This window comes from Canis lupus, chromosome 20, assembly GCF_048164855.1.
Source record: "Canis lupus baileyi chromosome 20, mCanLup2.hap1, whole genome shotgun sequence".
Classification (NCBI taxonomy): domain Eukaryota; kingdom Metazoa; phylum Chordata; class Mammalia; order Carnivora; family Canidae; genus Canis; species Canis lupus.
In genome coordinates this window covers 24,160,550-24,185,865 of record NC_132857.1, presented here as the reverse complement: position 1 = coordinate 24,185,865, position 25,316 = coordinate 24,160,550, and the positions used below count along the sequence as shown (strand labels likewise).

The 25,316-nt window shown below is 42.5% G+C and overlaps 2 long non-coding RNA genes across 8 annotated transcripts in view; one reads left to right on the top strand and one right to left on the bottom strand.

The window, feature by feature from the left end:
* Positions 1–25,316, top strand: part of LOC140611769 (uncharacterized) — a 192,139-nt gene that overhangs the window by 73,720 nt on the left and 93,103 nt on the right. For 4 of the 7 annotated variants that reach the window (XR_012012964.1, XR_012012958.1, XR_012012959.1 and 1 more), the window contains one exon: positions 24,780–24,856. This is a non-coding gene — a long non-coding RNA (uncharacterized lncRNA). Of the gene's footprint in view, positions 1–7,640; positions 7,767–24,779; positions 24,857–25,316 lie in introns of all 7 variants that reach the window. The other 3 variants (XR_012012962.1, XR_012012961.1, XR_012012963.1) reach the window with 1 other exon arrangement.
* LOC140611770 (uncharacterized) overlaps positions 7,475–25,316 on the bottom strand; it is a 72,397-nt gene continuing 54,555 nt past the window's right edge. Inside the window, exons 3-5 of the long non-coding RNA XR_012012965.1 lie at positions 15,331–15,423; positions 10,741–10,889; positions 7,475–7,733 (exon numbers count right to left, since the gene is read on the bottom strand). This is a non-coding gene — a long non-coding RNA (uncharacterized lncRNA). The remainder of the gene's footprint in view (positions 7,734–10,740; positions 10,890–15,330; positions 15,424–25,316) is intronic.

Sequence of the window (25,316 nt, the reverse complement as noted above, 5' to 3'; positions counted from 1 at the left end):
GATGTCTTGGAAATGTATGCCTCAGCAATCAAAAGCTGATTTTCAGGCACTTACACTACAAAAACCTTGTTGAATCTTCTTTCAGAATGTATCTAGAATATTACCATTTTTACCATCCCCATAGCCTTGATCCAAGCCTACCCCATTTCTCACCTGTAGAACCACAGTGGCCCTAACCAGTCTGGGTTCCCTGGAGGCTCCTCTAACTGAGTAGCCAGAGTTAACATGTCCTATCTCATCCCTCCCAGGTTCAGAATCCTCCATTACCTCACTCAGCACCAAAACCAAAGCCTGTATGACCAGACCAAACCTGGTCTTCTTCCTTGTGCTGCCTCCTTCCTTCCTCACCTCCTTGTTCTTCTCTTGGTTCTTCTAGAAGTTCACCTAGTCACTCACCTCCCTGCTCACCACACTACAGCCCCAGATGGTTTTTTCACCCTTCTTGAGCACCAGCCTTAGCCTTCCACTCAAAGCCTTTGCACTGACTGTTCCCTCTTCCTGGATGTTCCCTCCCCACACAACTGGGGCGTCCCTCTTTCCCTCTCCTCAGGCCCTTCTCCCACCTCACTGAGGACTTACTGAAAGTCACCCTGATCAAAATCCTGACTGCCTCCCCCAACAGCTTCTGATATACCCGCCCCTGTTTTTCTGATGTAACATACCACACATTATAGTTGTTTAATTAATGTAAACTCTAACCAGAATGGAAGTTACAGAAAGGCAGGGAATTTTGTTCACTACTCTAGCCCTAACACTCAGAACAGTGCCTGCCACAACTGGAAAGTACCAGTTAGGTTGGTGAATAAATGCACAGAAAGATGGATGGATGAATAAATGGAAATAAAACTTGACTTAATTAGTGGTTACACCATAATGACCACAAGATGGAGACATTCTTTAATATAAATTCATCCCTACTTTTCCCTTCTGTTTGTTTCCCCATCCTGATAGTACTTCACTGCCTCTTTTACCTACACACATGCCTGGGTTTTACTCTCCGTGTGTGTGTGTGTGTGTGTGTGTGTGTTCTCTCTTTTGAATTTTGTGTCCCCTCTTGGCCACTTGTGTACTCCTCTGTCTACAGAGGCTCTGTTTGCAGGATGGAAGAAACAGGTTAGAACTGAAACAGATACCTCATTTATTTTTGTTTAGCCTACTGAATTTTAAAAATTTCTTTAATAGATTTTTTGCGTGTGTTTTAAATGGAAAAATAGCATGTTTGCATTTTGTATTCACGTATTTTTATGAAGCTAAATTGATTTACTTTTGGCTTCTGTGCCCTGTATAAAGTGCTGAGGTAGTGGGTCTGAATGAAATAACAGTACAAATCCAAAGATGTGCTTTTTCTTTTGGACCAAACTAGTTCCTTCTCATGTGGTTTCATCTTCAGAGGTGGCCAAGTCTTTCTTGGAGGAAAATGCTTCACTTCCCCGCTCAGGTAGCGCCTGGGGAGCTCAAGTCTCATTGACTTTTCCTCCTTAACACTGACTCAATGTCACATAGGCAATGGGTCTGCTATCATTTATGCAGAAACCTGTTTGACATTTCCTTACCTGGGATGAAACCCTATAAATTATAACTCACTTCTTCTTCTTCCTCCTCCTCTTCCTCCTCCTTTTTTTATAGTCTTCGTTTCTATTTCAATTCCAGTTAGTTAATATACAGTGTAATACGTGTTTCAGGAGTAGAATTTAGTGGTTCATCACTTACACACAATACCCCATGCTCTTAATAACAAGTGCCCCCTTTAATACCCATCACCTATTTAACCCATCCCCACCTACCCACCTCCTTCCAGCAACCCTCAGTTTGTTCTTCATAGTTAACATTCATTTTTATGGTTTCCCTCTCTTTCCCCCCATGTTCATGTGTATTCTTTCTTAAGTTCCACATATAAGTGAAATCATAGTATTTGTCTTTATCTGACTTATTTCACTTAGCATAATAGGTTCTAGCTCCACCCATGCTGCTGCAGATAGCAAGATTTCACTCTATTTGATAGCTGAGTAATATTTTATATATATAATTATATATATATTGCTGCTTCTTTATCCATTCATCTGTCAATGGACATTAAGGCTCTTTCCATAGTTTGGCTATTGTGGATGTTGCTGCTATAAACATTAGGGTGCATGTATCCCTTTGAATCAGTATTTTGTACACTTTCAGTAAATACCTGCTAGTGTAACTGGTGGGTCATAGGGTAGTTCTATTTTTAACTTCTTGAGGAACCTTTATACTGTTTTACAGAGTGGCTGCACCAGTTTGTATTCCCACCAACATTGTAAAAGGGTTTCCCTTTCCCCACACCTGTTGTTTCCTGTCTTGTTAATTTAAGCCATTCTGACATGTGAGGTACTATCTCATCATGGTTTTGATTTGTATTTCCCTGATGACGAGTGATGGTGAGGATCTTCTCATGTGTCTATTAATCATCTATATTTATTCTTTGGAAAAGTGTCTATTCGTGCCCTCTGCCCGTTTCTTAACTGGATTATTTATTTTTTGGGTGTTGAATTTGATAAATCATTTGCAGATTTGATACGAACCCTTTGTCAGATACGTCATTTACAAACATCTTCCCCCATTCTATAGGGTGCCTTTTAGTTTTGTTGACTGGTTCCTTCACTGTGCAGACACTTTTTATCCTGATGAAGTGTCAATTGTTCAGTTTTGATTTTGTTTCCCTTGCCTCCAGAGACCTGTCCACTAAGAAGTTGCTAAGACCAAGGTCAATGAGTTTTCTGTCTGTGTTCTTCTCTAGGATTTTAATGGTTTCCTGTCTCACATTTATTTTTTTTATAAATTTATTTTTTTATTGGTGTTCAATTTGCCAGCATATCGAATAACACCCAGTGCTCATCCCGTCAAGTGCCCACCTCAGTGCCTGTCACCTGTCTCACATTTAGATCTTTCATCCATTTGAACTTATTTTTGTGTATGGTGTAAGAAAGTGGTTCAGTTCCATTCTTTTGCATGCAGCTGTCCAGTTCCCTCAACACCATTTGTTGAAGAGACCGTCTTTCTCCCATTGGATATTCTTTCCTGCTTTGTTGAAGATAAGTTGACTATCAAGTTGTGGGTCAATTTCGGAGTTCTCTATTCTGGTCCACTGTCTGTTTTTGTGCCAGTACCATACTGTCTTGATGATCACAGCTTTGTAATACAGCTTGAATTCTGGAATCTCAATGCCTCCAGCTTTGCTTTTCTTTTTCAAGATCGTTTTGTCTATTCAGGGTCCTTTGTGGTTCCATAGGAATTTTAGGGTTATTTGTTCCAGCTCTGTGAAACATGCTGGTGATATTTTGATAGGGATTGCACTAAATGTGTAAATTACTGTGGATAGCATAAACATTTTAACAATGTTTGTTTTTACACTCCTTGAGCATGGAATGTTTTTCCATTTCTTTGTGTCCTCTTCAATTTCTTTCATAAGTGTTCTGTAGTTTTCAGAATGCTGATGATCCCTAGGAATCTTATGTTCTTTCGGAGGCCCCTGACCTCATGGAATCTCTCTCCTGAGATGCAGATGCTGCTCTCTAGCCCCATATTCTTACCCACAGAATATAGTGATCAATTGGCTGCCACACCCATGAATGACTGCCGTGCTCTCTTGGAGGTATGACTGTTGCTTATTCCAGAAGAGAATGAAGTTCAGGGAAAGAGTAGCAAAACAGGGAAATAATCAGTAGAAAAATGAAAGGAAAATTGGGGAAAAGAAATGGGAAGGTAATGGGCATAGATGAGAAGGATGCAGAGAAGAAAAAGAATAATGGGTTATACCTATTAAGTATACACTGTGTATTGACACTGTGCCAACCACTTCATACGGGAGCAATAGTTGAAAAGTTTTTCTCAATGCCTAAAGTCATTTACTCTATAACCCTTTGCTATGGGTTGAGTTGTGTTCTGCCAAAATTAATATGTTGGAGTTCTAGTCTTCAATACCTCAGAACTTTACTGTATTTGGAGACATAGCCTTTTAGGATGAGGTCACTATAGTGGGCCCTGATCCAATCAGACTGATATCCTTATAATAGATGATTGGGACACAGACACTGCCTTAGTCCATCTGAACTGTTACAACCAGATAACACACAACCGATGGCTTATAAACAATGGAAATTTATTTCTCACAGTTCTGGAGCCTGGAAGACCAAGACCAAGCTCCAGACTTGGACCAGCAGACTCAATGTCTGTTAAGGATTCTCTTCCAGGTTCATAGACAGCCATCTCATTGTGTCCTCACACAGTGGAAGGGGCAAGGGAGCTCTGTGGAGCCTCTTCTATAAGGGCACTGATGCTATTCATGAGGGTGGCAAGCTTTGAAAGTCCCCACTATCCAATACCATTGCTTGGGGGTAGGGTGCACAAACATCCAATATATAGCAGACACATGTAGAGGAAGGATCATGTGAAGACACAGGGAGAAGACAGCCCAAGAGAGAGACCTCAGAAGACAACAGTGTTGATGGCACCCTGGTCTCAAACTTCCAGCTTCCAAAACTGAGAAAAGTAATTTTTTATTGCTTAAGCCACCTTGTTCATGTTACTTTGTTGTGGTAGTCCAAGCTGACTGATGTGTCCAGGACTTGGTTATTGGTTGAGAGGCAGGATGGCACAGAGAATAAAGTCCCAGATTGTAAATTGACAATTTGGGTTAGAGTCTCCATCCTGTTGCCACTTTTTCTTTGTAAAACGTATGTGGTGGTAACAGCAACACCAGCCCACTTGAGCTGATGTGACCTCCTTGGAGTTGAATCAGCACAGGATTTCCCATTATTACCCTAAGGGTTTCCTTATCAAAGGTCTCCTGTGTAGGCTCTATTTTGATTTACTGCCTTTCTGGGGACTTTGCTGTTTAACCATTTTTTAGCCTACCATTTCCCCAGTGGGAACTTCACTTTCATACACACTCCTTCCTCAAGCCCTGTCTCAGTTTACCACCTTTGTGTACCAGTTTTGACTCTACCTCCTTTTTCCTCCCTGAATTTTCCTGCCCCTCTGATTATTTGTGCTTAGAATTCCGTGCAGTTACATGCAATCCTTTCATCATTCTCTGTGTATTAGCTCCTTATCCCTGAGGGAGAACCCTGTGTCTTTTGCAGTTTCCATCACTGTGCTGAGCACACAGTGAGAATATGCATAAAACGAGTCCTGGACATATAAACTCTGCACGCTGCCTGCTCAAAAGCCCAGGGAAGAGAAAATGGAGACATAGTCCCAAGGAGAAAGCCACAGTCTATGTAGATTTCAGGCTCAGATAAGCTTATAGAGTGCAAGGGCCCCAGCACGATACAGACAACAGATTGCTTCCCAGAAGGTCATCATTACGTGTGAGGTATTCTTTTCTTTTATGCAACTTACTGCACCCTGTAGGAAACTGAATTTGGAGAATCAAGAGATCCATATGAGCAGGTATCACGGTGTCCATTGTGTTCAGCACCATGAGGACATCATAGTTTGGATCCTGTAAGGGTTATTCCTGACCCCTGCTTCCTCATGGCATCACATGAAGAATGGTTGTGACTGCCCCTGACTTGTGGGACACAGCCTGAGATGCTATCTAATATTTCCTTACTTATTACTTGGGTTGAAGAAAGAATCCATTAGATGAATGAATAAGATTTTTTTAAAATATATTTAATTTATTTTTTTATTCATGAGAGACACAGAAAGAGAGAGAGAGAGAGGCAGAGACACAGGCAGAGGTAAAAGCAGGCTCCATGCAGGGATCCTGATGTAGGACTAGATCCCAGGATTCCAGGATCACTCCCTGCGCCAAACGCAGGTGCCAACCACTGAGCCACCCAGAGACCCCCCTTCAATAAGATTTTTTTTAACCTGAGTTACTAATAAAGATTACAAACATACTTAAGGAAATATCAGCAACTTAATTCTGCAATGTCTGGAGAATGTTGGGGAGGGGAGACATCAGAGGACTCCAACTTTTTCAGGTTTGTAGAATTATGAGCTTGGAAGTGTGCAAACTTCAAAGCAAGACTTTGAGCAAGAAGGGACCAGTCAAGATTGATGAGGTGATGAACATCAGTGGGGATCTCCATTGCTTTGTTCTGTACAGTTGGTACGGATTTTTATGTTATTCAATATACTTATATTCCTCAAGTTGAGGACAGTTTCAGTAGCACAACCCATGGCAAAAATCATAAATAATGGACTATCTGCCAAAAGAAAAATCCAAGAGTTAGTCTTCTCTCTTATCTTGTCTCCCCTCTTCCCCCACGTCCTATCCTATCTGCCTCCCTTGGGGAAGAAAAGGGTACACAGAATGCCCCAGAATTCCCCTCTGCCTTCTGTGAAAGAAGCAAGAACCACAGCTCCATCTCTGTCCAGGGACCAAGCCTTAGTTCCCTTTGGGCCCGACATCTCAGTTTAGGATGAATCCCAAAGGGCCCCTGCTGTGTCAGATGCATAGCTGAGATTGGAGTCTGTACCTTCTGACGAGGCAAGAGATAGTTGGAAGAGAGGAAAAAGCCTGAGGTCAGAACTCATGTATTCACCTAAACAGCCCCTTGGTACCTGTTGTTTTCTATCTGAATGGCATCTGTGCATCTTATTACAAGTCCATACTTTTCTCCTCCTCAGGAAAATGGCAAGTCCTTCTGCAGATTTCAGAATCATATCATGCTTATTCATGGGGATTGGGTAATAGCAATAATGGTAGTGATGAAAAAAACCAGAACTGAGGTATCACCCTCTTTGTTGAAGAGGGTGATGGCCAATGACCCAAGTTCCCATTCGAGGAGATCATGATATGACATGTTCCCAAGTGTCAGACTTTCCTGTGGAAAGCAGTTGTGTTCTCTTCATCTTCCCTCTCCTCTCCTCGTCCTCTCCTCTCCCCCTTCTCTCTTCTGACAGATGGCTCCCTCCAAACTTTGGAGAGTGAACTAGGACTTGGCCCTGTATCAGCCTTTGCTGTACATAGTAGTTAGTCTCTAGGATGGCCTGCGATCTCTTAGTATTCATGTCCTTGTATACTCTTCTCCCATGTTGTATCAGAGTTGATCTGTGCAACCAACAGGATACAACAGAAGTGAAGAAATGTTCCTTCTGATATTTGATTACTTTGAAACTGTAGTATCTCCTTCCTCCCTCCCTCTTCTCCTCCTCTTCTCCCTCTGTCATCATTTGCCCTGAGAAATGCCAGTTAGTGCTCTTCCTCCCTCCCTCCATCTCTCTTATCTCTCTTCTCTCTTCTCTTCTCTTCTCTCTATCTCTCTCTCTCTCTCTCTCTCATCACTTGCTGTGGGGGAATACATTATAAGGACATCCAGGCAGCCCACACAGAGACCCATGTAGAGAAGAACCAAGCCTGACAACTACATGGGTGATCTTGGAAGCAGGTCTTCCTGGTGACAGGCCCTGCTGACAGCTAGATTACAACTTCATGAGAAACTCAGCCAGAAGCACTTAGCTAGGCCACTTCCAAACTCCTGACCCTCAGATGCCATGAAATAATAAATGCTCATTGTTTTAAACTGCCAAGTTTTGGAGTAATGATTACACAGCAAAGATAACTAGCACAGATATATCCTTTGAGAAAATGAACACCAAGAATCCTGTGGAAATAGTTGTACCTATGCCAATAACTTCCACACGCTTTGTCTCTGTACCAGTGCAGGCAAGAAGAACTGGGTCGCAGGAAACATCATACACGTTGTAGCAGGCAGGACACTTAATGCCATTGGGTACTGAGGATTCCTGAGGCACTGAATGAAGAAAGAAAATTTTCATCTCAAAGAGTAAGCCATAAAAGGAGCTCAGAGAATTTATTATCCCCCAACCAAGATCATGCTTATTCCATGATTCCTCCACCCAAAATCAAAATTATTTAAAACTAGGATGGCATGAAGGGTGTGTGTGTGTGTGTGTGTGTGTGTGTGTGTGGAGGGGAGTAGGTATTAAGTGGAAAGATAGAGGATCTTATAGGAATTTGGTTTATTTGCTTCTTTCATGAATTGATCCTTTGCCCTGGCTGGAGAAAAATGCTTAGATGCCAGAAGGTAACTTGTGGTCTTAAAAAATACTGGTAAGAAATTTTATCATTTCAAGTTTCACATCTAAGTCTTTAATACATTTTTAGCTTATTTCTGTGAATGGCATAAAAAAGTGGTCTGGTTTCATGCTTTTGTATACATGTAGCTGCCCAGTTTTCCCAGCACATTTTTGGGAGAGACTGCCTTTTCCCCCATTGTATATTCTTCTCTCCTTTGCCATAGATAAATTGACCATACAAGCATGGGTTTATTTCTGCATTCTCTCTTCTGTTCCATTGATCTATGTGTCTGTTTTTGTGCCAGTACCATACTGTTTTGATCACTACAGCTCTGTAGTGTATCTTGAAATCTGGGATTGTGATACTTTGAGCTTTATTCCCTCAGGATTGCTTTGGCTACTCAGTCTTTTGTGGTGCAAATTTTACTTTTATTTTCTCTAGTTCTGTAAAAAATACTGTTGTATTTTGATAGGAATTGCATATCTGTAGATTGCTTGGGTAGTATGGACATTTTGACAATACTCGTTCTTCCAGTCCATAACCAAACATTGGAAGTAATTTCACATCATCTGTAGACACATTTTTCTTTATATATCTCCTTTAGCAAAGGAAATAAAACAAAAATAAACTACTGGGACTACACCAAAATAAAAAGCTTTTGCATAGCAAAGAAAATCACCAACAAAATAAAAAGGCAACCTACTGAATGAAGAAAGATATTTGCAAATTATATATATCTTTTAAATATATAATTAAATATATAAATAATATATAACTTATAAAAAATAAAATATATAAATAATATAAACACTAATAAAAATTATATATAAATAATATTCTAAATATATAAAGAGCTTATACAACTCAATACCAAAAAAGCCCCACGAATAATCCAATTAAAAAATGGGCATGGAGGGATCCCTGGGTGGCGCAGTGGTTTGGCGCCTGCCTTTGGCCCAGGGCGCGATCCTGGAGACCTGGGATCGAATCCCACTTCGGGCTCCCGGTGCATGGAGCCTGCTTCTCCCTCTGCCTATGTCTCTGCCTCTCTCTCTCTCTCACTGTGTGCCTATCATGAATAAATAAAAATTAAAAAAAATGGGCATGGAAAAAAAAAATGGGCATGGGACCTGAATAGACATTTTTCCAAGAAAGATATATAGATGGCCAACGGACACATAAAAAAAGATTCTCAACATCACTAATCATCAGGAAAATGCAAGTTCAAACTATAATGAGATATCACTTTATGCCTGTCAGAATGGCTAAAATAAAAAACATAGGAAATAACAATTATTTGTGAGGGTGCAGAGAAAATGGAATCTTTGTGTGCTGTTGGTAGGAATGCAAATTGGGGATAGCCACTGTGGAAAACAGTATGGAGGTTCCTCAAAAAAATAAAAATGGAAATTCCATATGATCCCATAATTTCATTACTGGGGTATTTACCCAAAGAAAATGAAAAACACTAATTTGAAAAGATATATGCACCCCTATGTTTATTGTAGAATTATTTGCAATAGCTGATATATGAAAAAACAACCCGGGTGTCCATGGACTGAAGAATGGATAAAGAACACGTGATATGTATGTGTGTGTGTGTGTATGAATAAATAAATTTATTTATTCATTAGAGACACAGAGAAAGAGAGGCAGAGATATAGGCAGAGGGAGAAGCAGGCTCCCTTCAGGGAGCCCAGTATGGGACTCAATCCTGGGACCCCAGGATCACAACCTGAGCCAAAATCAGATGCTTAAGCACTGAGCCACCCAGGCGTGTCTATACAAGAGGATATTACACAACCATAAAAACGGATGAGATCTTTCCATTTCAAATAACATGGATGGATTTAGAGCATAAATGCTAAGTGAAATAAGGCAGTCAAGGAAAAATAAATATCTATCATGTGATTTCACTCATATATAGAATTTTAAAAATGAAACAAATTAGCAAACAAAGGTTTTTAAAAAGGCAAACAAAAACCACTCTTAAATAGCATAAACTGATGGTTGCTAGCAGGTAGGTGGGTGGAAGATGGATTATATAGGTGAAAGAGATTAAGAGTACATTTATCTTGATGAGCCCCGAGCAAGATATAGAATTGTTGAATCGCTGTATTGTACACCTGAAACTAATATAATACTGTATGTTAATTATACTTCAATAAAAAAGTACTGTTGAGAGAGTTAAGAAATAAATAGGCAAGGACAAACACTTTTCAACTGGAATGGAAAAGCAAACAATTTAAACCTACAAACTCATACTTAGTGTAAATCCTGAGGACCCATCCCAGCCGCCCAGCTGCCATTCAGTCTTCCTTAAAAGAAGGGCTTGTGCCTATCCCTTCACAGGAAGGAAAGACAGTCAGTGAGGAAAATCAATAGGCAGCTCAGAAGCAGAGAGACAGGTCGTAGGAAGGTACTTAGAAGACAGACATAAGGGATCCCTGGGTGGCGCAGCGGTTTGGCGCCTGCCTTTGGCCCAGGGCGCAATCCTGGAGACCTAGGATCGAGTTCCACGTCGGGCTCCCGGTGCATGGAGCCTGCTTCTCCCTCTGCCTGTGTCTCTGCCTCTCTCTCTCTCTCTCTCTCTCTCTCTCTCTCTGTATGACTATCATAAATAAATAAATTAAAAAAAATTAAAAAAAAGACAGACATAAGACAATGGATTGGGATAAAGGATGGGAAGGGAGGGAGAGCAGAGATGTGTTGGCACTCACCTTGGAAGTCCCCTTGGTTATAGAGCTCATCTTGGCAGCACTGGTAGTTTTACCCGAATGTTTTATTATCTCCTAGTGTTGCTGAGAAGGTCCTTGGGACACACTTGCTTGAAGAACAACCTTCTCCTCAACATATTGTAAGAGCTTCCCTGTACAGAAGCAAACCCCAGAAGGAATTTCCCCTTTGAATCATAGAGAGAGCGATGCCCAAATGGGCTACCATTATTAAAGGATTCTGTGCTTCAAATCCTTTTGTCTTTAGTCTTTCCACTTCTCAAGGAGCCCTTCTGCATTGGTCCATGGAATAAACCAGTGGAGGGATGGTTTGTTAGCACTTGTTAGAATGGGAGTGTCATACTTCAATGAGGTGATGCAGAACAAGGATTGTCCAGTCTTTTTACCAGTGTCTCCCACCCTGCCTCCTCCCACCACCCCACACCCCCAGGTCTATCTGGGTAGAATTCAACATAAGAAAGTAGGGTAAAATAGAAGATGCACAGGAAAGCTCCAGCTGGCACCAACATCAGCACTTGTCTGATCTAATCTCTGATTCCTCAGATGAAGAATCTGAGGCTCAGAGAAATGCAAAACTTGGCTAAAGTTGACTGAGAGGTGATGTGGGTCTCCTAATTTTGTCTCGTGCCTGTTGCCTCCACCACCAACTGCTCTCAACATCAGGAGAACCACAGAAAACTAGCTCTATCTGTTGCTGCCCTACCTCCCCAGTTCTTAGAGGAATAGCCAAGGGCTTGCTCGTGAAAAGAAACAGGGTCTGAGAGAATGTATTAGTATCTTCAGAGATTCACTGACACTGTTAGGGTAGAGTATACTTCCTTGTCTCACTGACAATAGACATGGTCATATGATTTGCTCTGAATACTAAAATGTGAGCAGAAATGTGTATTCTATGTTCCAGCAGAAGCTAGGGTATACTTGGAGTATGGTTCTCTCTATCTCTCTTCATTTTTTTATTGTGGTACAATGCATATAAGGTAAAAAAATACTATCTTAAAAATTTTTAAAGATTTTACTTATTTATTCATGAGACACACACACAGAGAGAGAGAGGGAGAGACAGGCAGAGATACAGGCAAAGGGAGAAGGAGGCTCCATGCAGGGAGTCCAATGTGGGGCTTGATACTGGGACTTCAGGATTATGCCCTGAGCCAAAGGCAGATGCTCAACAGCTGAGCCACCCAGGCGTCCCTATATTAAACATTTTTAATTGCACAGTTCAGTGGTGTTAATCTCCATGCTCTTTCTTCCCTCCACCATGACACCCAGCAATTCTTTAGAAAGCATCTTCTCCATCAACTTGAGTCCCAGGTTAATATGATTTAGAGTAGACATGCGGCTGACCCAGATGGTGTGAGCAAGAAATAAATCTTTAATTTTGTAGCTTCTGACACCTTGGAGTCACTTGGTATAGCAGCGGTACTTAGCCTCTTAGTACTTAGCAGTACTTAGCCTGGCTGATACCAGGATAACACATGGCTGTCATCTCTAACTTGCTGTCCACCCTGCTGGCTAAAGACCATGAAGTTTCCATGCAATAGCATCTGACTTACAACTAAGTAGAAGAAAGTGTTTCTAGCTTCTAAAATCTCAAGGTGAAGGATGCAGACCGAGAATAAAAACATCTGAAAGCAAGGGCAAATGTATACAACTGAACATGTGCTTTCATTGGCACAGGGCATGCTCAAATGGCCTGATCTTCTGCCTTGTTGAGAATGGATTTTCCTCGGATGTGAGTCTTTGAAACAGGGTGTCACAGCCAACTTTCTCATTCTAAAGAGAAAGATAGAAATGAAGAGAAGCCAGGGCAGAGGGAAACATTAGTTCTTCAGTCACTGACTATCATTTCAGGCAGGGAATTTTTATTACTGTCTACCCCTAAAAACACGTAGGAAGACACAGACCAAAGAGATGTGATGGTGTCAAGTTGTCCACCCCCAGCCTGGGGCCACCCAATGCTTGCACAATCCCTGGTAGCCTGCCACCCAAGAGTACAGGTTCTTTGAGTGACCAAGCCCTCTGGTCACTGGGCCTGACAAGGGACAGATGGTGTTTGTACTTCTTCCAAGGATAGACTATGTCATGCTTAGGCGGAGGAGGAAATAAAAGCTTCATAAACACACTCAAGCCCTCTTTATGGTATTCACTTATATACCTGGCAGATGTCCAACTCATCAAAATTCCACCCTTTTCTGAACATGTCAAATGGCCAAAGTTAGGTCGAAGTTTGAGAAGGCAGAGAAGGGTCTGGAAGTGATAGAATTGGGTTGAGCACAGGCAGTGTTCATGGTGGAACCCACCCTGGAGAAAGACAACCAGTTACTCATTTCCCCCTCAATTTCTGGCCCTTGATGTACTCACCAATATCTATCATATCCCTTCTAAGAACCTGGGCCTAAGGGAAGTATAAAAGCTTACAGTTTTTTTTTTACCTGGATTCTGGAGCCAGAGTGCCTAGGCTCAAAGCACCTAGAACAATGCTAGCATGACTAGATTTGAATAAAGTTTAGCTATAGCTGCTGCTATAATGCTCTCACTCGTCACTTTTCATAGAGCTCGTAATTCAAGAGCACAGATAGGCAGCATTTTTCTGAACCTGAGGCTTGGAAGATAAATGGGATTCAGGTAAGATTCATGTAAGCCTGTGAAAATCCCACTCCCTGAGGCCTAGAGGGAAAATGAAAAGGCAGTTGTCATGTGGAGAAACCACCAATACCAAGAATGAGGGTCCCAACCCTGAATCCCAGATTTTTGGTTATTTCAAGAGGTGGGGATGGAACTCCTCAAAAGCCAGTCTGGAGAGCTAAGAGTAAGGTGTCATCCTGAGGCCCACCACTGTTCATCAGAGACGTGGGCAAGTCAGAGTAAGGATGTACCGGCAGGTGGCCTGATAACAAGAAGTAGGGCTGCAGGTCCTGATGTGCAGGGCATTGTGCACAACATTGTGATGCTCAGACAATCTTGCCAGTAAACCAGGGGAGGTAAAGGTTATGTGCAGGTCTGGGTGGGATTCTTGGCCCAGCATAGGGATGCTTCCCTGAGACCACTGCTCAGTGAGAATCAAGACTCTACATCCAGCTGCCATGGGATCATGAAAGGAAATGACTATAAGAGAGAAAATGTCACCCTAACTACTTCTTACTACCAGCTTAAAGCACTCTTCCCCACTCACTAATTCACAGGACCAGAAGGTATTTTCTAACCCCATACGAACATGTAATGGGCAGAACATATAAGGGTGAATGAAAAAGAGTTAGGATGAAGATATGGAAGTTTTCCAGTTAACAAAATAAGCCTAGAAGTCAAAAACTAGAAAGTTTCATGTGAGGGCTATGAATGAAAGTTTGGACAGGGTGGTGTGTGTGTGAAGGTGTGCAGCAGGGAGGCATCTTGGGTTCAAATTATGAAGGTAACTGTCTTGGTTTCTTAGGACTACCATAACAGAGTGCCACCAACCAGGTAGCTTAAACAACAAAAATGTGTATTCTCACAGTTGTGGCATCTAAAAGTCTGAACATGGAGCCAGCAGGGTTGGCTCCTTCAGGAGGCTGTGGAGAAGATACTGTCCCATGCCTTTGTCCTGGCTTCTGGTGGCTGCAGCAATCTTTGTCACCCCTTGGCTTATAGACACATCACTCTGATCTCTGCCTCCATCTTCACATGGAGTTCCCTTGTGTGTCTCCCTCCTCTTTTTATAGGGATAGGGACACTAGCCGTATTAGGTTGGGGCCCACATTATTTCAGTATGACCTCATTTAACTGATAACATCAGCAATGACCCTATTTCCAAATAAGATCATATTCTCAGGTATCCAGGGCTTAGGACTTCAATATATCTCTTTTGGAGGTGCAATCAAAGTCATAACAGGAACAGAAGCCCTTGGATTCCCCCCTCTCAGTGCCCCATTCCTTCTACCTGGGTCCCTCTAACTTTGTCCTTTCATGTGTCCATCCAAGTGGCTAGCACTGCTCTCCTCAGGGACACTCTTTACTGTCTGAAAGCGGTCCATCTGAGAGTGGAAATTGGGACAGCCACTATGGAAAACAGTAGGAAGGGTCCTCAAGAAACTATAAATAGATGCACTTCTGGATATATAACTCAATGAAACAAAATCACCACCCTGAATATGTCTACACCCCATATTCATCACAGCATTATTCACCATAGCTAACCAATGGTAACAACCTAAGTATCTATCAACAAATGAATGGATGAAGGAATACTATTTGGCCATAAAGAAAATCTTGCCATTTATGACAACATGGATAGACATTGGAGGAATTATGCTAGGTGAAATAAGTCAGAGAATGACGAACACTTATAATCTCACTTACATAATAATTGATAGAAACAGAATAGATTGGTGCTTACCAGAGATAGAGGGAGAGTGTGGGGGCATACTCCTTAGTTTTGTGATCTTGGGGCTAAATTTATCCTTTTCTTTGAAAAACTTGTCATGCCCTGTCTTCCATTTTAAGTACCATCTTTATGGATAATGATCATTACAAAGAATACATGTTTGTTGCAAAAAAACCCTCAGAATGTAGAAGTATAGAATAAAAAGTGGAAGTTACCTGCCTTCTGGTGGCTTCTACATCCTGTGATTGTTTTCTGAGTGAGGATGTTCCAGGGTGTAGTCTTCCTGAGGCAACAACTGTTCTTGTAAACTGTAGAGAGGTAGTTTAAGGAAGTGGGTTTATGGATGAACATAAGATTCATCCCTAACTGGGTTCAAATTCCTACCCCTTCTGTTACTAGCTCTTCCAAAGTGGATGTTATTTCAGCTTTCCATGCCCCTCTTTATCTTTAAGCTACAAGATGATCATGGTAGTAGTCCCTATATCATGGAGTTGCTGTGAGAATTAAGTGATTTCACAAACATGGTAATTCTTGGCTACTTTTATTATTGTTTTGTATCTTCCTGCCTACTGGAGGTCTTTGAGCCAAGGAATAATGAGATAGTACAAGTTCAAGAATGTAAATTAACCAACGAAAAGCCCAATAAGGATAATAGCACTGTCTCTGAGGTGTGGATGGAAAACGTAAAAACAATTTTAAAAATTAATTTTTCCAGCTTTATTGACATATAAATGACATGTAATATTGCATAAATGTAAAGAATATAACAGTTTAAAAATATTTTTATTTAAATTCCAGTAAACAGTGTACTGCATATTAATTTGAAATATATATATATATACTGTGAAATTACTACAATAAATTTAATTAACATCCACACCTCACATGGTTACAAATTCTTTTTCTTGTGATGTGAACTTTTAAGGTTTACATTCTTATCAACTTTCAAATATATAATATTGTTAACTATAGTCACCGTGCTGTGCACTATATCCCCAGACCATTTCATAGGTTGCCTTTTAGTTTTGTTGATGATTCCTACACTGTGCAGAAGCATTTTGTTTTGATACAGTCCGAATAGTTTTACTAGTTTCAGAGGCAGAGCTTAGTGATTCATCAGTTGCATATAACATCCAGTGCTCATTACATCATGTGCCTGCCTTAATGTCCATCACCCATTTACCTCATCCCCTCACTCCCCTCCCCTCCAGCAACCCTGTTTGTTTCCTAGTGTTAAGAGTCTCCCATGGTTTGCCTCCCTCTCAATTTTCATCTTATTTTTCCTTCCTTTCCCCTATGTTCATCTGTCTTATTTCTTAAATTTTACGTATGTGTGAAATATTATGGTATCTGTCTTTCTCTGACTGACTTACTTCACTTAGCATCATACCCTCTAGTTCTAGTCACATCACTGCAAATGGCAAGATTTCATTCTTTTTGATGGTTGGGTAATATTCCATATTATATCCATATATATTGCTTCTCCATTCACCTCTCAATGGGCATCTTGGCTCTTTCCATATTTTGGCTGTTGTACGCACTGCTGCTATAAACATTGGACTGCTTGAGCTACTTTGAATAACTATGTTTGTATCCTTTAGATAAATACCTAATAGTACAATTACTGCGTGGTAGGATGGTTTTATTTTTCAGTTTTTGAGGAACTTCCATTCTGTTTTCCACAGAGGCTGCAAAAGTCTGCATTCTCACCAAGAGTGTAAAAGGGTTCCCTTTCTCCACATCCTTGCTAACATCAGTTGTTTCCTGTCTTGTTAATTTTAGCCATTCTGACTGGTGTGAGGTGGCATCTCATTTTGGCTTTGATCTGTATTTCCCTGATGACAAGTCACGTGGAACATTTTCTCATGTGTCTGTTGGCCATGTGTATGTCTTATTTGGACAAACGTCTGTTCATGTCTTCTGTCCATTTCTCAACTGAATTTTTTGCTTGAGTTTGATAAGTTCTTTATCGATTTTGGATACTAGCCCTTGACCTGATAAGATCATTGCAAATATCTTCTCCCATTCCATAGTTGCCTTTTAGTTTTGTTGGTTTTTTCCTTTACTGTGCAAAAATTTTTATCCTGATGAGGTTTCAGTAGTTCACTTTTGCTTTTGTTTCCCTTGTCTCCAGAGACATGTCTAGAAAGAAGTTGCTGCGGCTGAGTTCAACAGATTGCTGCCTGTATGTATTCTCCACTAGGATTTTGATGGATTCCTGTCTCACATTTAGGTGTTTCGCCCATTTTGAGCTTATCTTTGTGTATGGTGTAAGAAAGTGGTCCAGTTTCATTCTTCTGCATGTGGCTGTATAATTTTCCTAACACCATTTGTTGAAAAAATGTCTTTTTCCACTGGATGTTCTTTCCTGCTTTGTCAAAGATTAGTTGACCGTAGAGTTGATGGTCCATTTCTGGGTTCTCTATTCTGTCTCATCGATATATGTGTCTGTTTTGTATCAGAACCATACTGTCTTGATGATCAGAGCTTTGTAATACAGCTTGAAGTCCAGAATTTTGCTGCCTCCAGCTTTGGTTTTCTTTTTCAACATTACTTTGGTGATTTGAGGTCTTTTCTGGTTTCATACAAATTTTAGGGTTGTTTCATAGATCAATGGAACAGAATAGAGAATCCAGAAGTGGAACCTCAACTTTATAGCCAAATAGTATTCAACAAAGGAGGAAAGACTATCTATCCACTGGAAAAAAGACAGTCTCTTCAATAAATGGTGCTGGGAAAATTGGACATCCACGTGCAGAAGAATGAAACTAGACCACTCTCTTGCACCATCCACAAAGATAAACTCAAAATGGATGAAAGATCTTAATGTAAGACAAGATTCCATCAAAATCCTAGAGGAGAACACAGGCAACACCCTTTCTGAACTTGGCCACAGTAACTTCTTGCAAGATTAATCCATGAAGGCAAGAGAAACAAAAGCAAAAATGAATTATTGGGACTTCATCAAGATAAGAAGCTTTTGCACAGCAAAAGATACCATCAACAAAACTCAAAGACAACCTACAGAATGGGAGAGGATATTTGCAAATGACATATCAGATAAAGGGCTAGTTTCCAAGATCTATAAAGAACTTCTTAAACTCAACAGCAAAGAAACAATCCAATCATGAAATGGGCAAAAGACATGAAGAGAAATCTCACAGAGGAAGACATAGACGTGGCCAACAAGCACATGAGAAAATGCTCCGCTCACTTGCCATCAGGGAACTACAAATCAAAACCACCATGAGATCCCACCTCACACCAGTGAGAATGGGGAAAATTAACAAAGCAGGAAACCACAAATGTTGGAGAGGATGTGGAGAAAGGGGGACCCTCCTGCACTGTTGGTGGGAATGTGAACTGGTGCAGCAACTCTGGAAAACTGTGTGGAGGTTCCTCAAAGAGTTAAAAATAGATCTGCTCTATGGACCCAGCAATTGCACTGTTGGGGATTTTCCCCAAAGATACAGATGCAATGAAATGCCGGGACACCTGCACCCCGATGTTTGTAGCAGCAATGTCCACAATACCCGCACTGTGGAAGGAGCCTCGGTGTCCATAGAAAGATGAATGGATAAAGAAGATGTGGTTTATGTATACAATGGAATATTACTCAGCCATTAGAAATGACAAATACCCACCATTGGCTTCGACGTGGATGGAACTGGAGAGTATTATGGCTGAGTGAAATAAGTCAATTGGAGAAGGACAAACATTATATGATCTCATTCATTTGGGGACGATAAAAAATAGTGAAAGGGAATAAAGGAGAAAGGAGAAAAAATGAGTGGGAAATATCAGAAAGGGAGACAGAACATGAAAGACTCCTAACTCTGGGAAACGAACTAGGGGTGGTAGAAGCAGAGGAGGGTGGGGGGTGGGGGTGATGGGCACTGAGGTGGGCACTTGACGGGATGAGCACCGGGTGTTATTCTATATGTTGGCAAATTGAACACCAATAAAAGATAAATTTATTTTAAAAAATTTTAGAGTTGTTGGTTCCAGCTCTGTAAAAAATGCTAATGCGGGCAGCCCAGGTGGCTCAGCGGTTTAGCGCCACCTTCAGCCCAGGGCCGGATCCTGGAGATTCGGGATCCAGTCCCACGTTGGGCTCTCTGCATGGAGCCTGCTTCTCCCTCAGCCTGTGTCTCTGCCTCTCTCTCTCCCTCTCTGTGTATCTGTCATGAATAAATAAATAAAACCTTTTAAAAATTGGTATTTTGATAGAGATTGCACTGAATGTGTAGGTTGCTCTGGGTAGCAATAGACAACTTTTGGGGTAGCATTAACAATATTTGTTCTTCCAATGCATGAGAATGGAATGTTTTTCCTTTTCTTTATGTCTTCCTCAATTTCTTTCATAAGCATTCCATAGTATCCAGAGTACAGATCCTTTACCTCTTTGGTTTATTCCAAGGTGTCTTATGGTTTGGGGGACAATTGTAAGTGGGATCCATTCCTTCATTTCTTTCATCCGTTCATGTTTAGTGTATAGAAATGCAACTGACTTCTGTGCATTGATTTTATATTCTGCGATTTTGCTGAATTCCTACATCAGTTCAAGCAATTTTGGGATGGAATCTTTTGGGTTTTCTATATAAAGTATCATGTTGTCTACAAATAGTGAAAGTTTGACTTCTTTGCCAATTTGGATGCTTTTTATTTGTCTGATTTCTGAGGCTAGGACTTCTAGCACTATGTTGAACAGCAGTGAGAGTGGACATCCCTGTCTTATTCCTGACCCTGGAAGAAAATCTCTGTTTTTCCCTGTTAAGGATGATATTCACTGTGGATTTTTTGTATGGCTTTTAGGATACTGAGGTAAGTTCCTTCTGTCTTTATACTGCAGTGAGTTTCAATCAAGAAAGAATGCTGTATTTTGTCTTTTATTAATGTTGTGTATCACGTTGATTTGCAACTGTTGAACCACCCTTGCATCTCAGGAATAAATTCCTTTTGGTCATGGTAAATAATCCTTTTAATGAACTTTTGGATCCAATTTGCTACTATCTTGGTGACAATTTTTGCATCCATATTCATCAGGGATCTTTGATCTGTACTTCTTTTGGGTGGGGTCTTTATTTGGTGTTGGGATTGATGCTGGCCTCATAGAATGAGTTTGGAAGTTATTCTTCCATTTCTAGTTTTTGGAACAGTTTCAGAATAGGTACTAATTATTTAAATGTTTGGTGGAATTCCCCTGGGAAGCCGTCTGGCCCTGGACTCTTGTTTGTTAGGAGACCTTTGAGATCTGATTCAATTTCTTTGCTGGTTATGGCTCTGTTCAGATTTTCTATTTCTTCCTGTTTCCGTTTTAGTAGTTTATATATTTCTAGGAATGCATCCAAATTGCCTAATTTGTTGGGATATAATTGCTGACAATATTCTCTTATAATTGTATTTCTTCAGTGTTGCTTGTGATCTCTTTTTCATTCATGATTTTATTTCTTTGAGTCCTTTCTCTTTTCTCTTTTTGATAAGTCTGGCTAGGCATTTATCGATTTTATTAATTCTTTCGAAGAATCAGCTATTAATTTCATTGATCTTTTCTGTTTTTTCCCCCATATCATTGCTTTATGGTCCACTCTATTATTTTTCTTCTCCTGCTAGATTTAGGCTTTATCTGTTGTTCTTTTATCAGCTCCTTTAGATTTCAGGTTATGTTGTGTCTTTGCAACTTGTTTCTTGAGAAAGGCCTGTGTTGCTATATACTTTCCTCTTAGGACCACCTTTGCTGCATCCTCATAGTTTAGGGGACATGTCTAGAAAAATGTCGCTACAGGAATACCAGAGAAATTGCTCTCTTCTAGAATTTTTATACTTTCAGATCTCACAATTAGGTCTTTGATACATTTTGAGTATATTTTGTGTATGGTGTAAGAAAATGGCCTACTTGCATTGTTTTTGCAAGTAGCTATCCAGTTTCCCAACAGCACTTGTTGAAGAGACTTTTTCCCATTATTTTTTCCTGCTTTGTCAGAGAGTAAATGATCATATAATTATAGATTTTTTAGTGTTGTTTTATTAATCTGTGTGTCCATTTTGTACTAACAGTATACTTTCTGAGTTACTACAGCTTTGTAATAGAACTGGAAGTCTGGAATGTGTTACCTCCTGTTTTGTTTTTCCAAGATTGCTTCGGCTGCTTGGGGTATTCTGTGGTTCCATATAAATTTTAGGATTGTTTTAGCTCTGTGAAGAATGCCGGTGATATTTTGATAGGAATTGCATCCAAAGTGTAAATTTCTTTGGTTGGCATAGACCTTTTAACAGTATCTGGCCTTTTTTTTAAAATTTTTTTAAAATTTTTATTTATTTGTGATAGTCACAGAGAGAGAGAGAGAATGAGGCAGAGACACAGGCAGAGGGAGAAGCAGGCTCCATGCACCGGGAGCCCAACGTGGGATTCGATCCAGGTCTCCAGGATTGCGCCCTGAGCCAAAGGCAGGCGCCAAACCGCTGCACCACCCAGGGATCCCAGTATTTGGCCTTCTAATCCATAAGCTTGGAATGTCTTTCCAATTGTGTCATCTTCAACTCTTTAATCATTGTTTTATAGTTTTCAGAGTATAGGTCTTTTACCTCTTTGGTTAAGCTTATTCCTAGGTATTTTAATATTTCTGGTTCAATTGTAAATGGGATTATTTTATTAATTTGTCCTTCTGCTGTTTCATTATTAGTGTATAGAAATGATACAGATTTCTGTGTGTTGTTTTTGTATCCTGTGACTTTACAAATTTATTTCTCAGCTATAGAATGTTTTTGAAGGAGTGTTTAAGGTTTTCTGTGTGTACTATTATGTCAACTGCAAATAGTGAAAGTTTTACTTCATCCTTGCAATTCCGGATGCACTTTATTTCTCTTTGATGTCTGATTGCTGTGGCTAAGATTGAGAGATAGGGAGGGAGACAGGGCCAGGCCAGGAGGGACAGAGAGTGAGACCGGGAGGGAGAGACAGAGACCCGGACGGAAGGACAGGGAGGGAGACACAGAGCCAGAGAGAGGCTTCGTGCCTCCATGAGCAGGAGTCCCTTGGGACTGAGCGGGGGGCTCAAGGCCTCAAACCCAGCGCCTGACCAGACTACCCGGCAGAGGCATAGGCATTCTCCACTCCGCTCTGAACTCCGCGAAGGGCGGGCCTCTGTGCGGGGGGCGGGCCCAGGGGCGGGAGCGGGGGCGAGGCCACAGGGTTCCAGGAGCTTGCCCCTGCGCCTGACCCCGAGCGTGACCTGAAGGGGGCCGCGGCTGGCCGCAGGAGGAGCTGTGCGCAGATGCGACCCGGCGGTGGCAGGAGGTAGCTCGGCCGCGCCCCCAGTCCAGGCCCGCGGTTCCCCGCGGTTCCCCGCGCTCCGGGCTCGCGGCAGCAGCTCTGCAGGCCTCGGCCCCCTGCGCGCAGGTCAGCGTGGGCCCCGGGAGGTGTGACGGGCCCTGGGGTGGCTGTGCGAGGGGCATCTGACCCTCGCTTGTGGCGCAGCGGGTGCCTGGGAGGGACCGGGAGGGGGACAGCGGGCCTTGGGGCTGCATGGAGGTGGCCCCGTGGCGAGCCGGACCCACACCTTTTGGGCCGCCAGGGTGCCGGGCAGAGGGCTGCGGGGAAGGAGTGGTGGGACCTGTTGGCGGAGGGGGGCGGCGGTGGGGCCTCCTACAGGTCAGGCCAGGTCTCCTTTGGGCGGCTCAGGGAGGGTGCGGGGCCCCTCCCCCGGGCTCAGGGAGGTACCGCGGAACCCATGTGCGTGCGCTCAGAGGGGTTAGGGTGCAGGCACCTTGCAATGTCAGGGCACGGCCTTGGGACGGTGGCTTGAGGGCCTGGGCTGCTGGGCCCCAGGAGCCTCCCCAAGCCCTTGGCTCTTACTCCGCCCCCCTCCCCCTCCCAGCTCTCAGGTCCCTCCCTAAGCACCCCAGCCTGGCCAGGAGCCCGCCCCTCCCGCTTGGTCCCTGTCAGGTGAGTATGGCTACCTCTGAAATTTTTGCATTTTGAAAACGTTCTCCTTTCTCCACAGCCTCCCCAAAATTTGGTGTTTCCTGTCTTTTTAATGTTCTCACCGGTGTGAGGTGGCATCTCATTGTGGTTTTGACCTTTATTACTCTGATGGCCAGTGACCCAGAGCATTGTCTTGCCTGCTTGTTGGCCATGTACATATAGGTCTTCTTCCGTGACTTTTCTGTTCGTGACTTTTCCCGTTTTCTGGATGGGATGGTTGGTCTCTTTGCTGTGGAGTTGCAGAGGTTCTTCAGAGATCTTGGATGCTGGCCCTTTATCTGACAGGGTCATTTGCACATACCTTCTTCTCCCATTCTGTGGGCCACCTTTGAGTTATGTTGAGTGTTTCTTTTGCTGTGCGGAAAGTGCTCATCTTGATGAAGTACCAGCGATCCATTTTCGCTCTTGTTTCTCTGGACTTTGTGGCTGATGTAATTTGCAAGAAGTTGCTGTGGCCCAGTTCAAGAAGGGTGTTGTTTCCCGTGTTCTCCCGGGGGGTTTTGATGGAATCTTGTCTCACATTTAGATGCTTCATCCATTTTGAGTTTATCCTTGTGTTTGGTGTGAGAGGAATGGTCCAGGTTCATTCCTCTGCATGTGGCTGTCCAGTGTTCCCAGCAGCCTTGATCGAAGAGACTGTCTTTTTTTTCCCATCTTTCCTGCCTGGCCAAATATTAGTTGCCCGTAGAGTTGAGGGTCCACATCTGGATGCTCTCCTCTGTTCCATTGATCCATGTGTCCGTTTCTGTGACAGTACCACACTGTCCTGATGCTCACAGCTTTGAGGCGCGCCCTGAAATCTGGCATTGTGCTGCCCCACCCCCACCCCCTGCATTGGATTTCTTGGCTACTATTCCTGTGGCCGTTCGGGGTCTTTTCTGATTCCACACAAGTCTTCAGATGATTTTTTCCAGCTCTCTGAAGATAGTCCATGGTATTTCTGAGAGGGATTACACTATTTGTGTAAATTGCCCTGAGTCACGTTGACATTTTCCCCAATATTAATTCTTCCAAACCAGGAGCATGGAACCTTTTTCCATCGCTTTGTGTCTTCCTCAGTTTCTTTCAGACATGTTCTGCAGTGTTTTGGGTAGCAATCCTTTACCCCTTTGGTTAGGTTTATTCCTAGGTAGCTCATGCTTTTTTTGGGTGCTGCGGTTGTATAAATGGGGTTGACCCCTTCCTCGATGTCCCTTTCCTCGGTCTCATTCTTCGCTTACAGAAAGGCCACTGGTTTCTGGGTCCCGAGTTTGTATCCCGCCACACTGCCGAACTTGCTGTAGGAGTTCCAGCCATCTTGGGTTTTCTAGGTACGGTATCGTGTCATCGGTGAAGAGGGAGAGTTTGACTTCTTCTTTGCCGATTTGAATGCCTTTTATTTCTTTTCATTGCCTGATTGCTGAGGCCATGACGTCTCGTACTATGTTGAGAATAGCAGCAGTGAGAGTGGACATCCCCGCCTCGTGCCTGGTCATCGGGGAAAGGCTCCCAGTGTTTCCCCATTGGGAATGAGAATTTGCCGCGGGCTTTTCGTAGATGGCTTTGAAGATGCTGAGGGACGTTCCCTCTATCCCGGTACTCTGAAGCGTTTGGATCAGGAATGGATGCTGTGTTTTGTCAAATGCTTCTTCCTCTGCGTCTCTTGAGAGGATCATCTGGTTCTTGTTTTCTCTCTTGCAGATCTGATGAAGCACCTTGAGTGCTTTCTGAGTGCTGAAGAAGCCTTGCACCCCGGGGATAAAGCCCACCGGGTCATCGTGAGTAACTTGTTAATAATGTCCTGTTGGATCCCGTTGGCTCATAGCTTGTGGAGGTGTGCATCCGTGTTCATCAGGGACATCGGTCCAGAATTCTCCCTTTGGGTGGGGGGGGTCTTGGGTTTTGGAGTTAAGGTGACGCTGGCCTCCAAGAACGAGTTTGGAAGTATTCCATTTCTTTCTATCTTTCGGAGCAGCTTTGGTAGCACAGGTATGATTTCTTCTTGAAGCGTTTGATAGAATTCCCCTAGGAAGCCATCTGGCCCCGGACGTTTGTGTCTCGGGAGGTTTGTGTGTTTCTTTATAGGTGTGTTTCTTATTTCCTATTGGGGTTCATTTTGCCAACATAGAGCATAACCCCCCAGGGCTCATCCCATCAAGTGCCCCACTCCGTGCCCGTTGCCCAGTCACCCGCACCCCCCACCCTCCTCCCTTTCTTCCACCCCTTGTTCATTTCCCA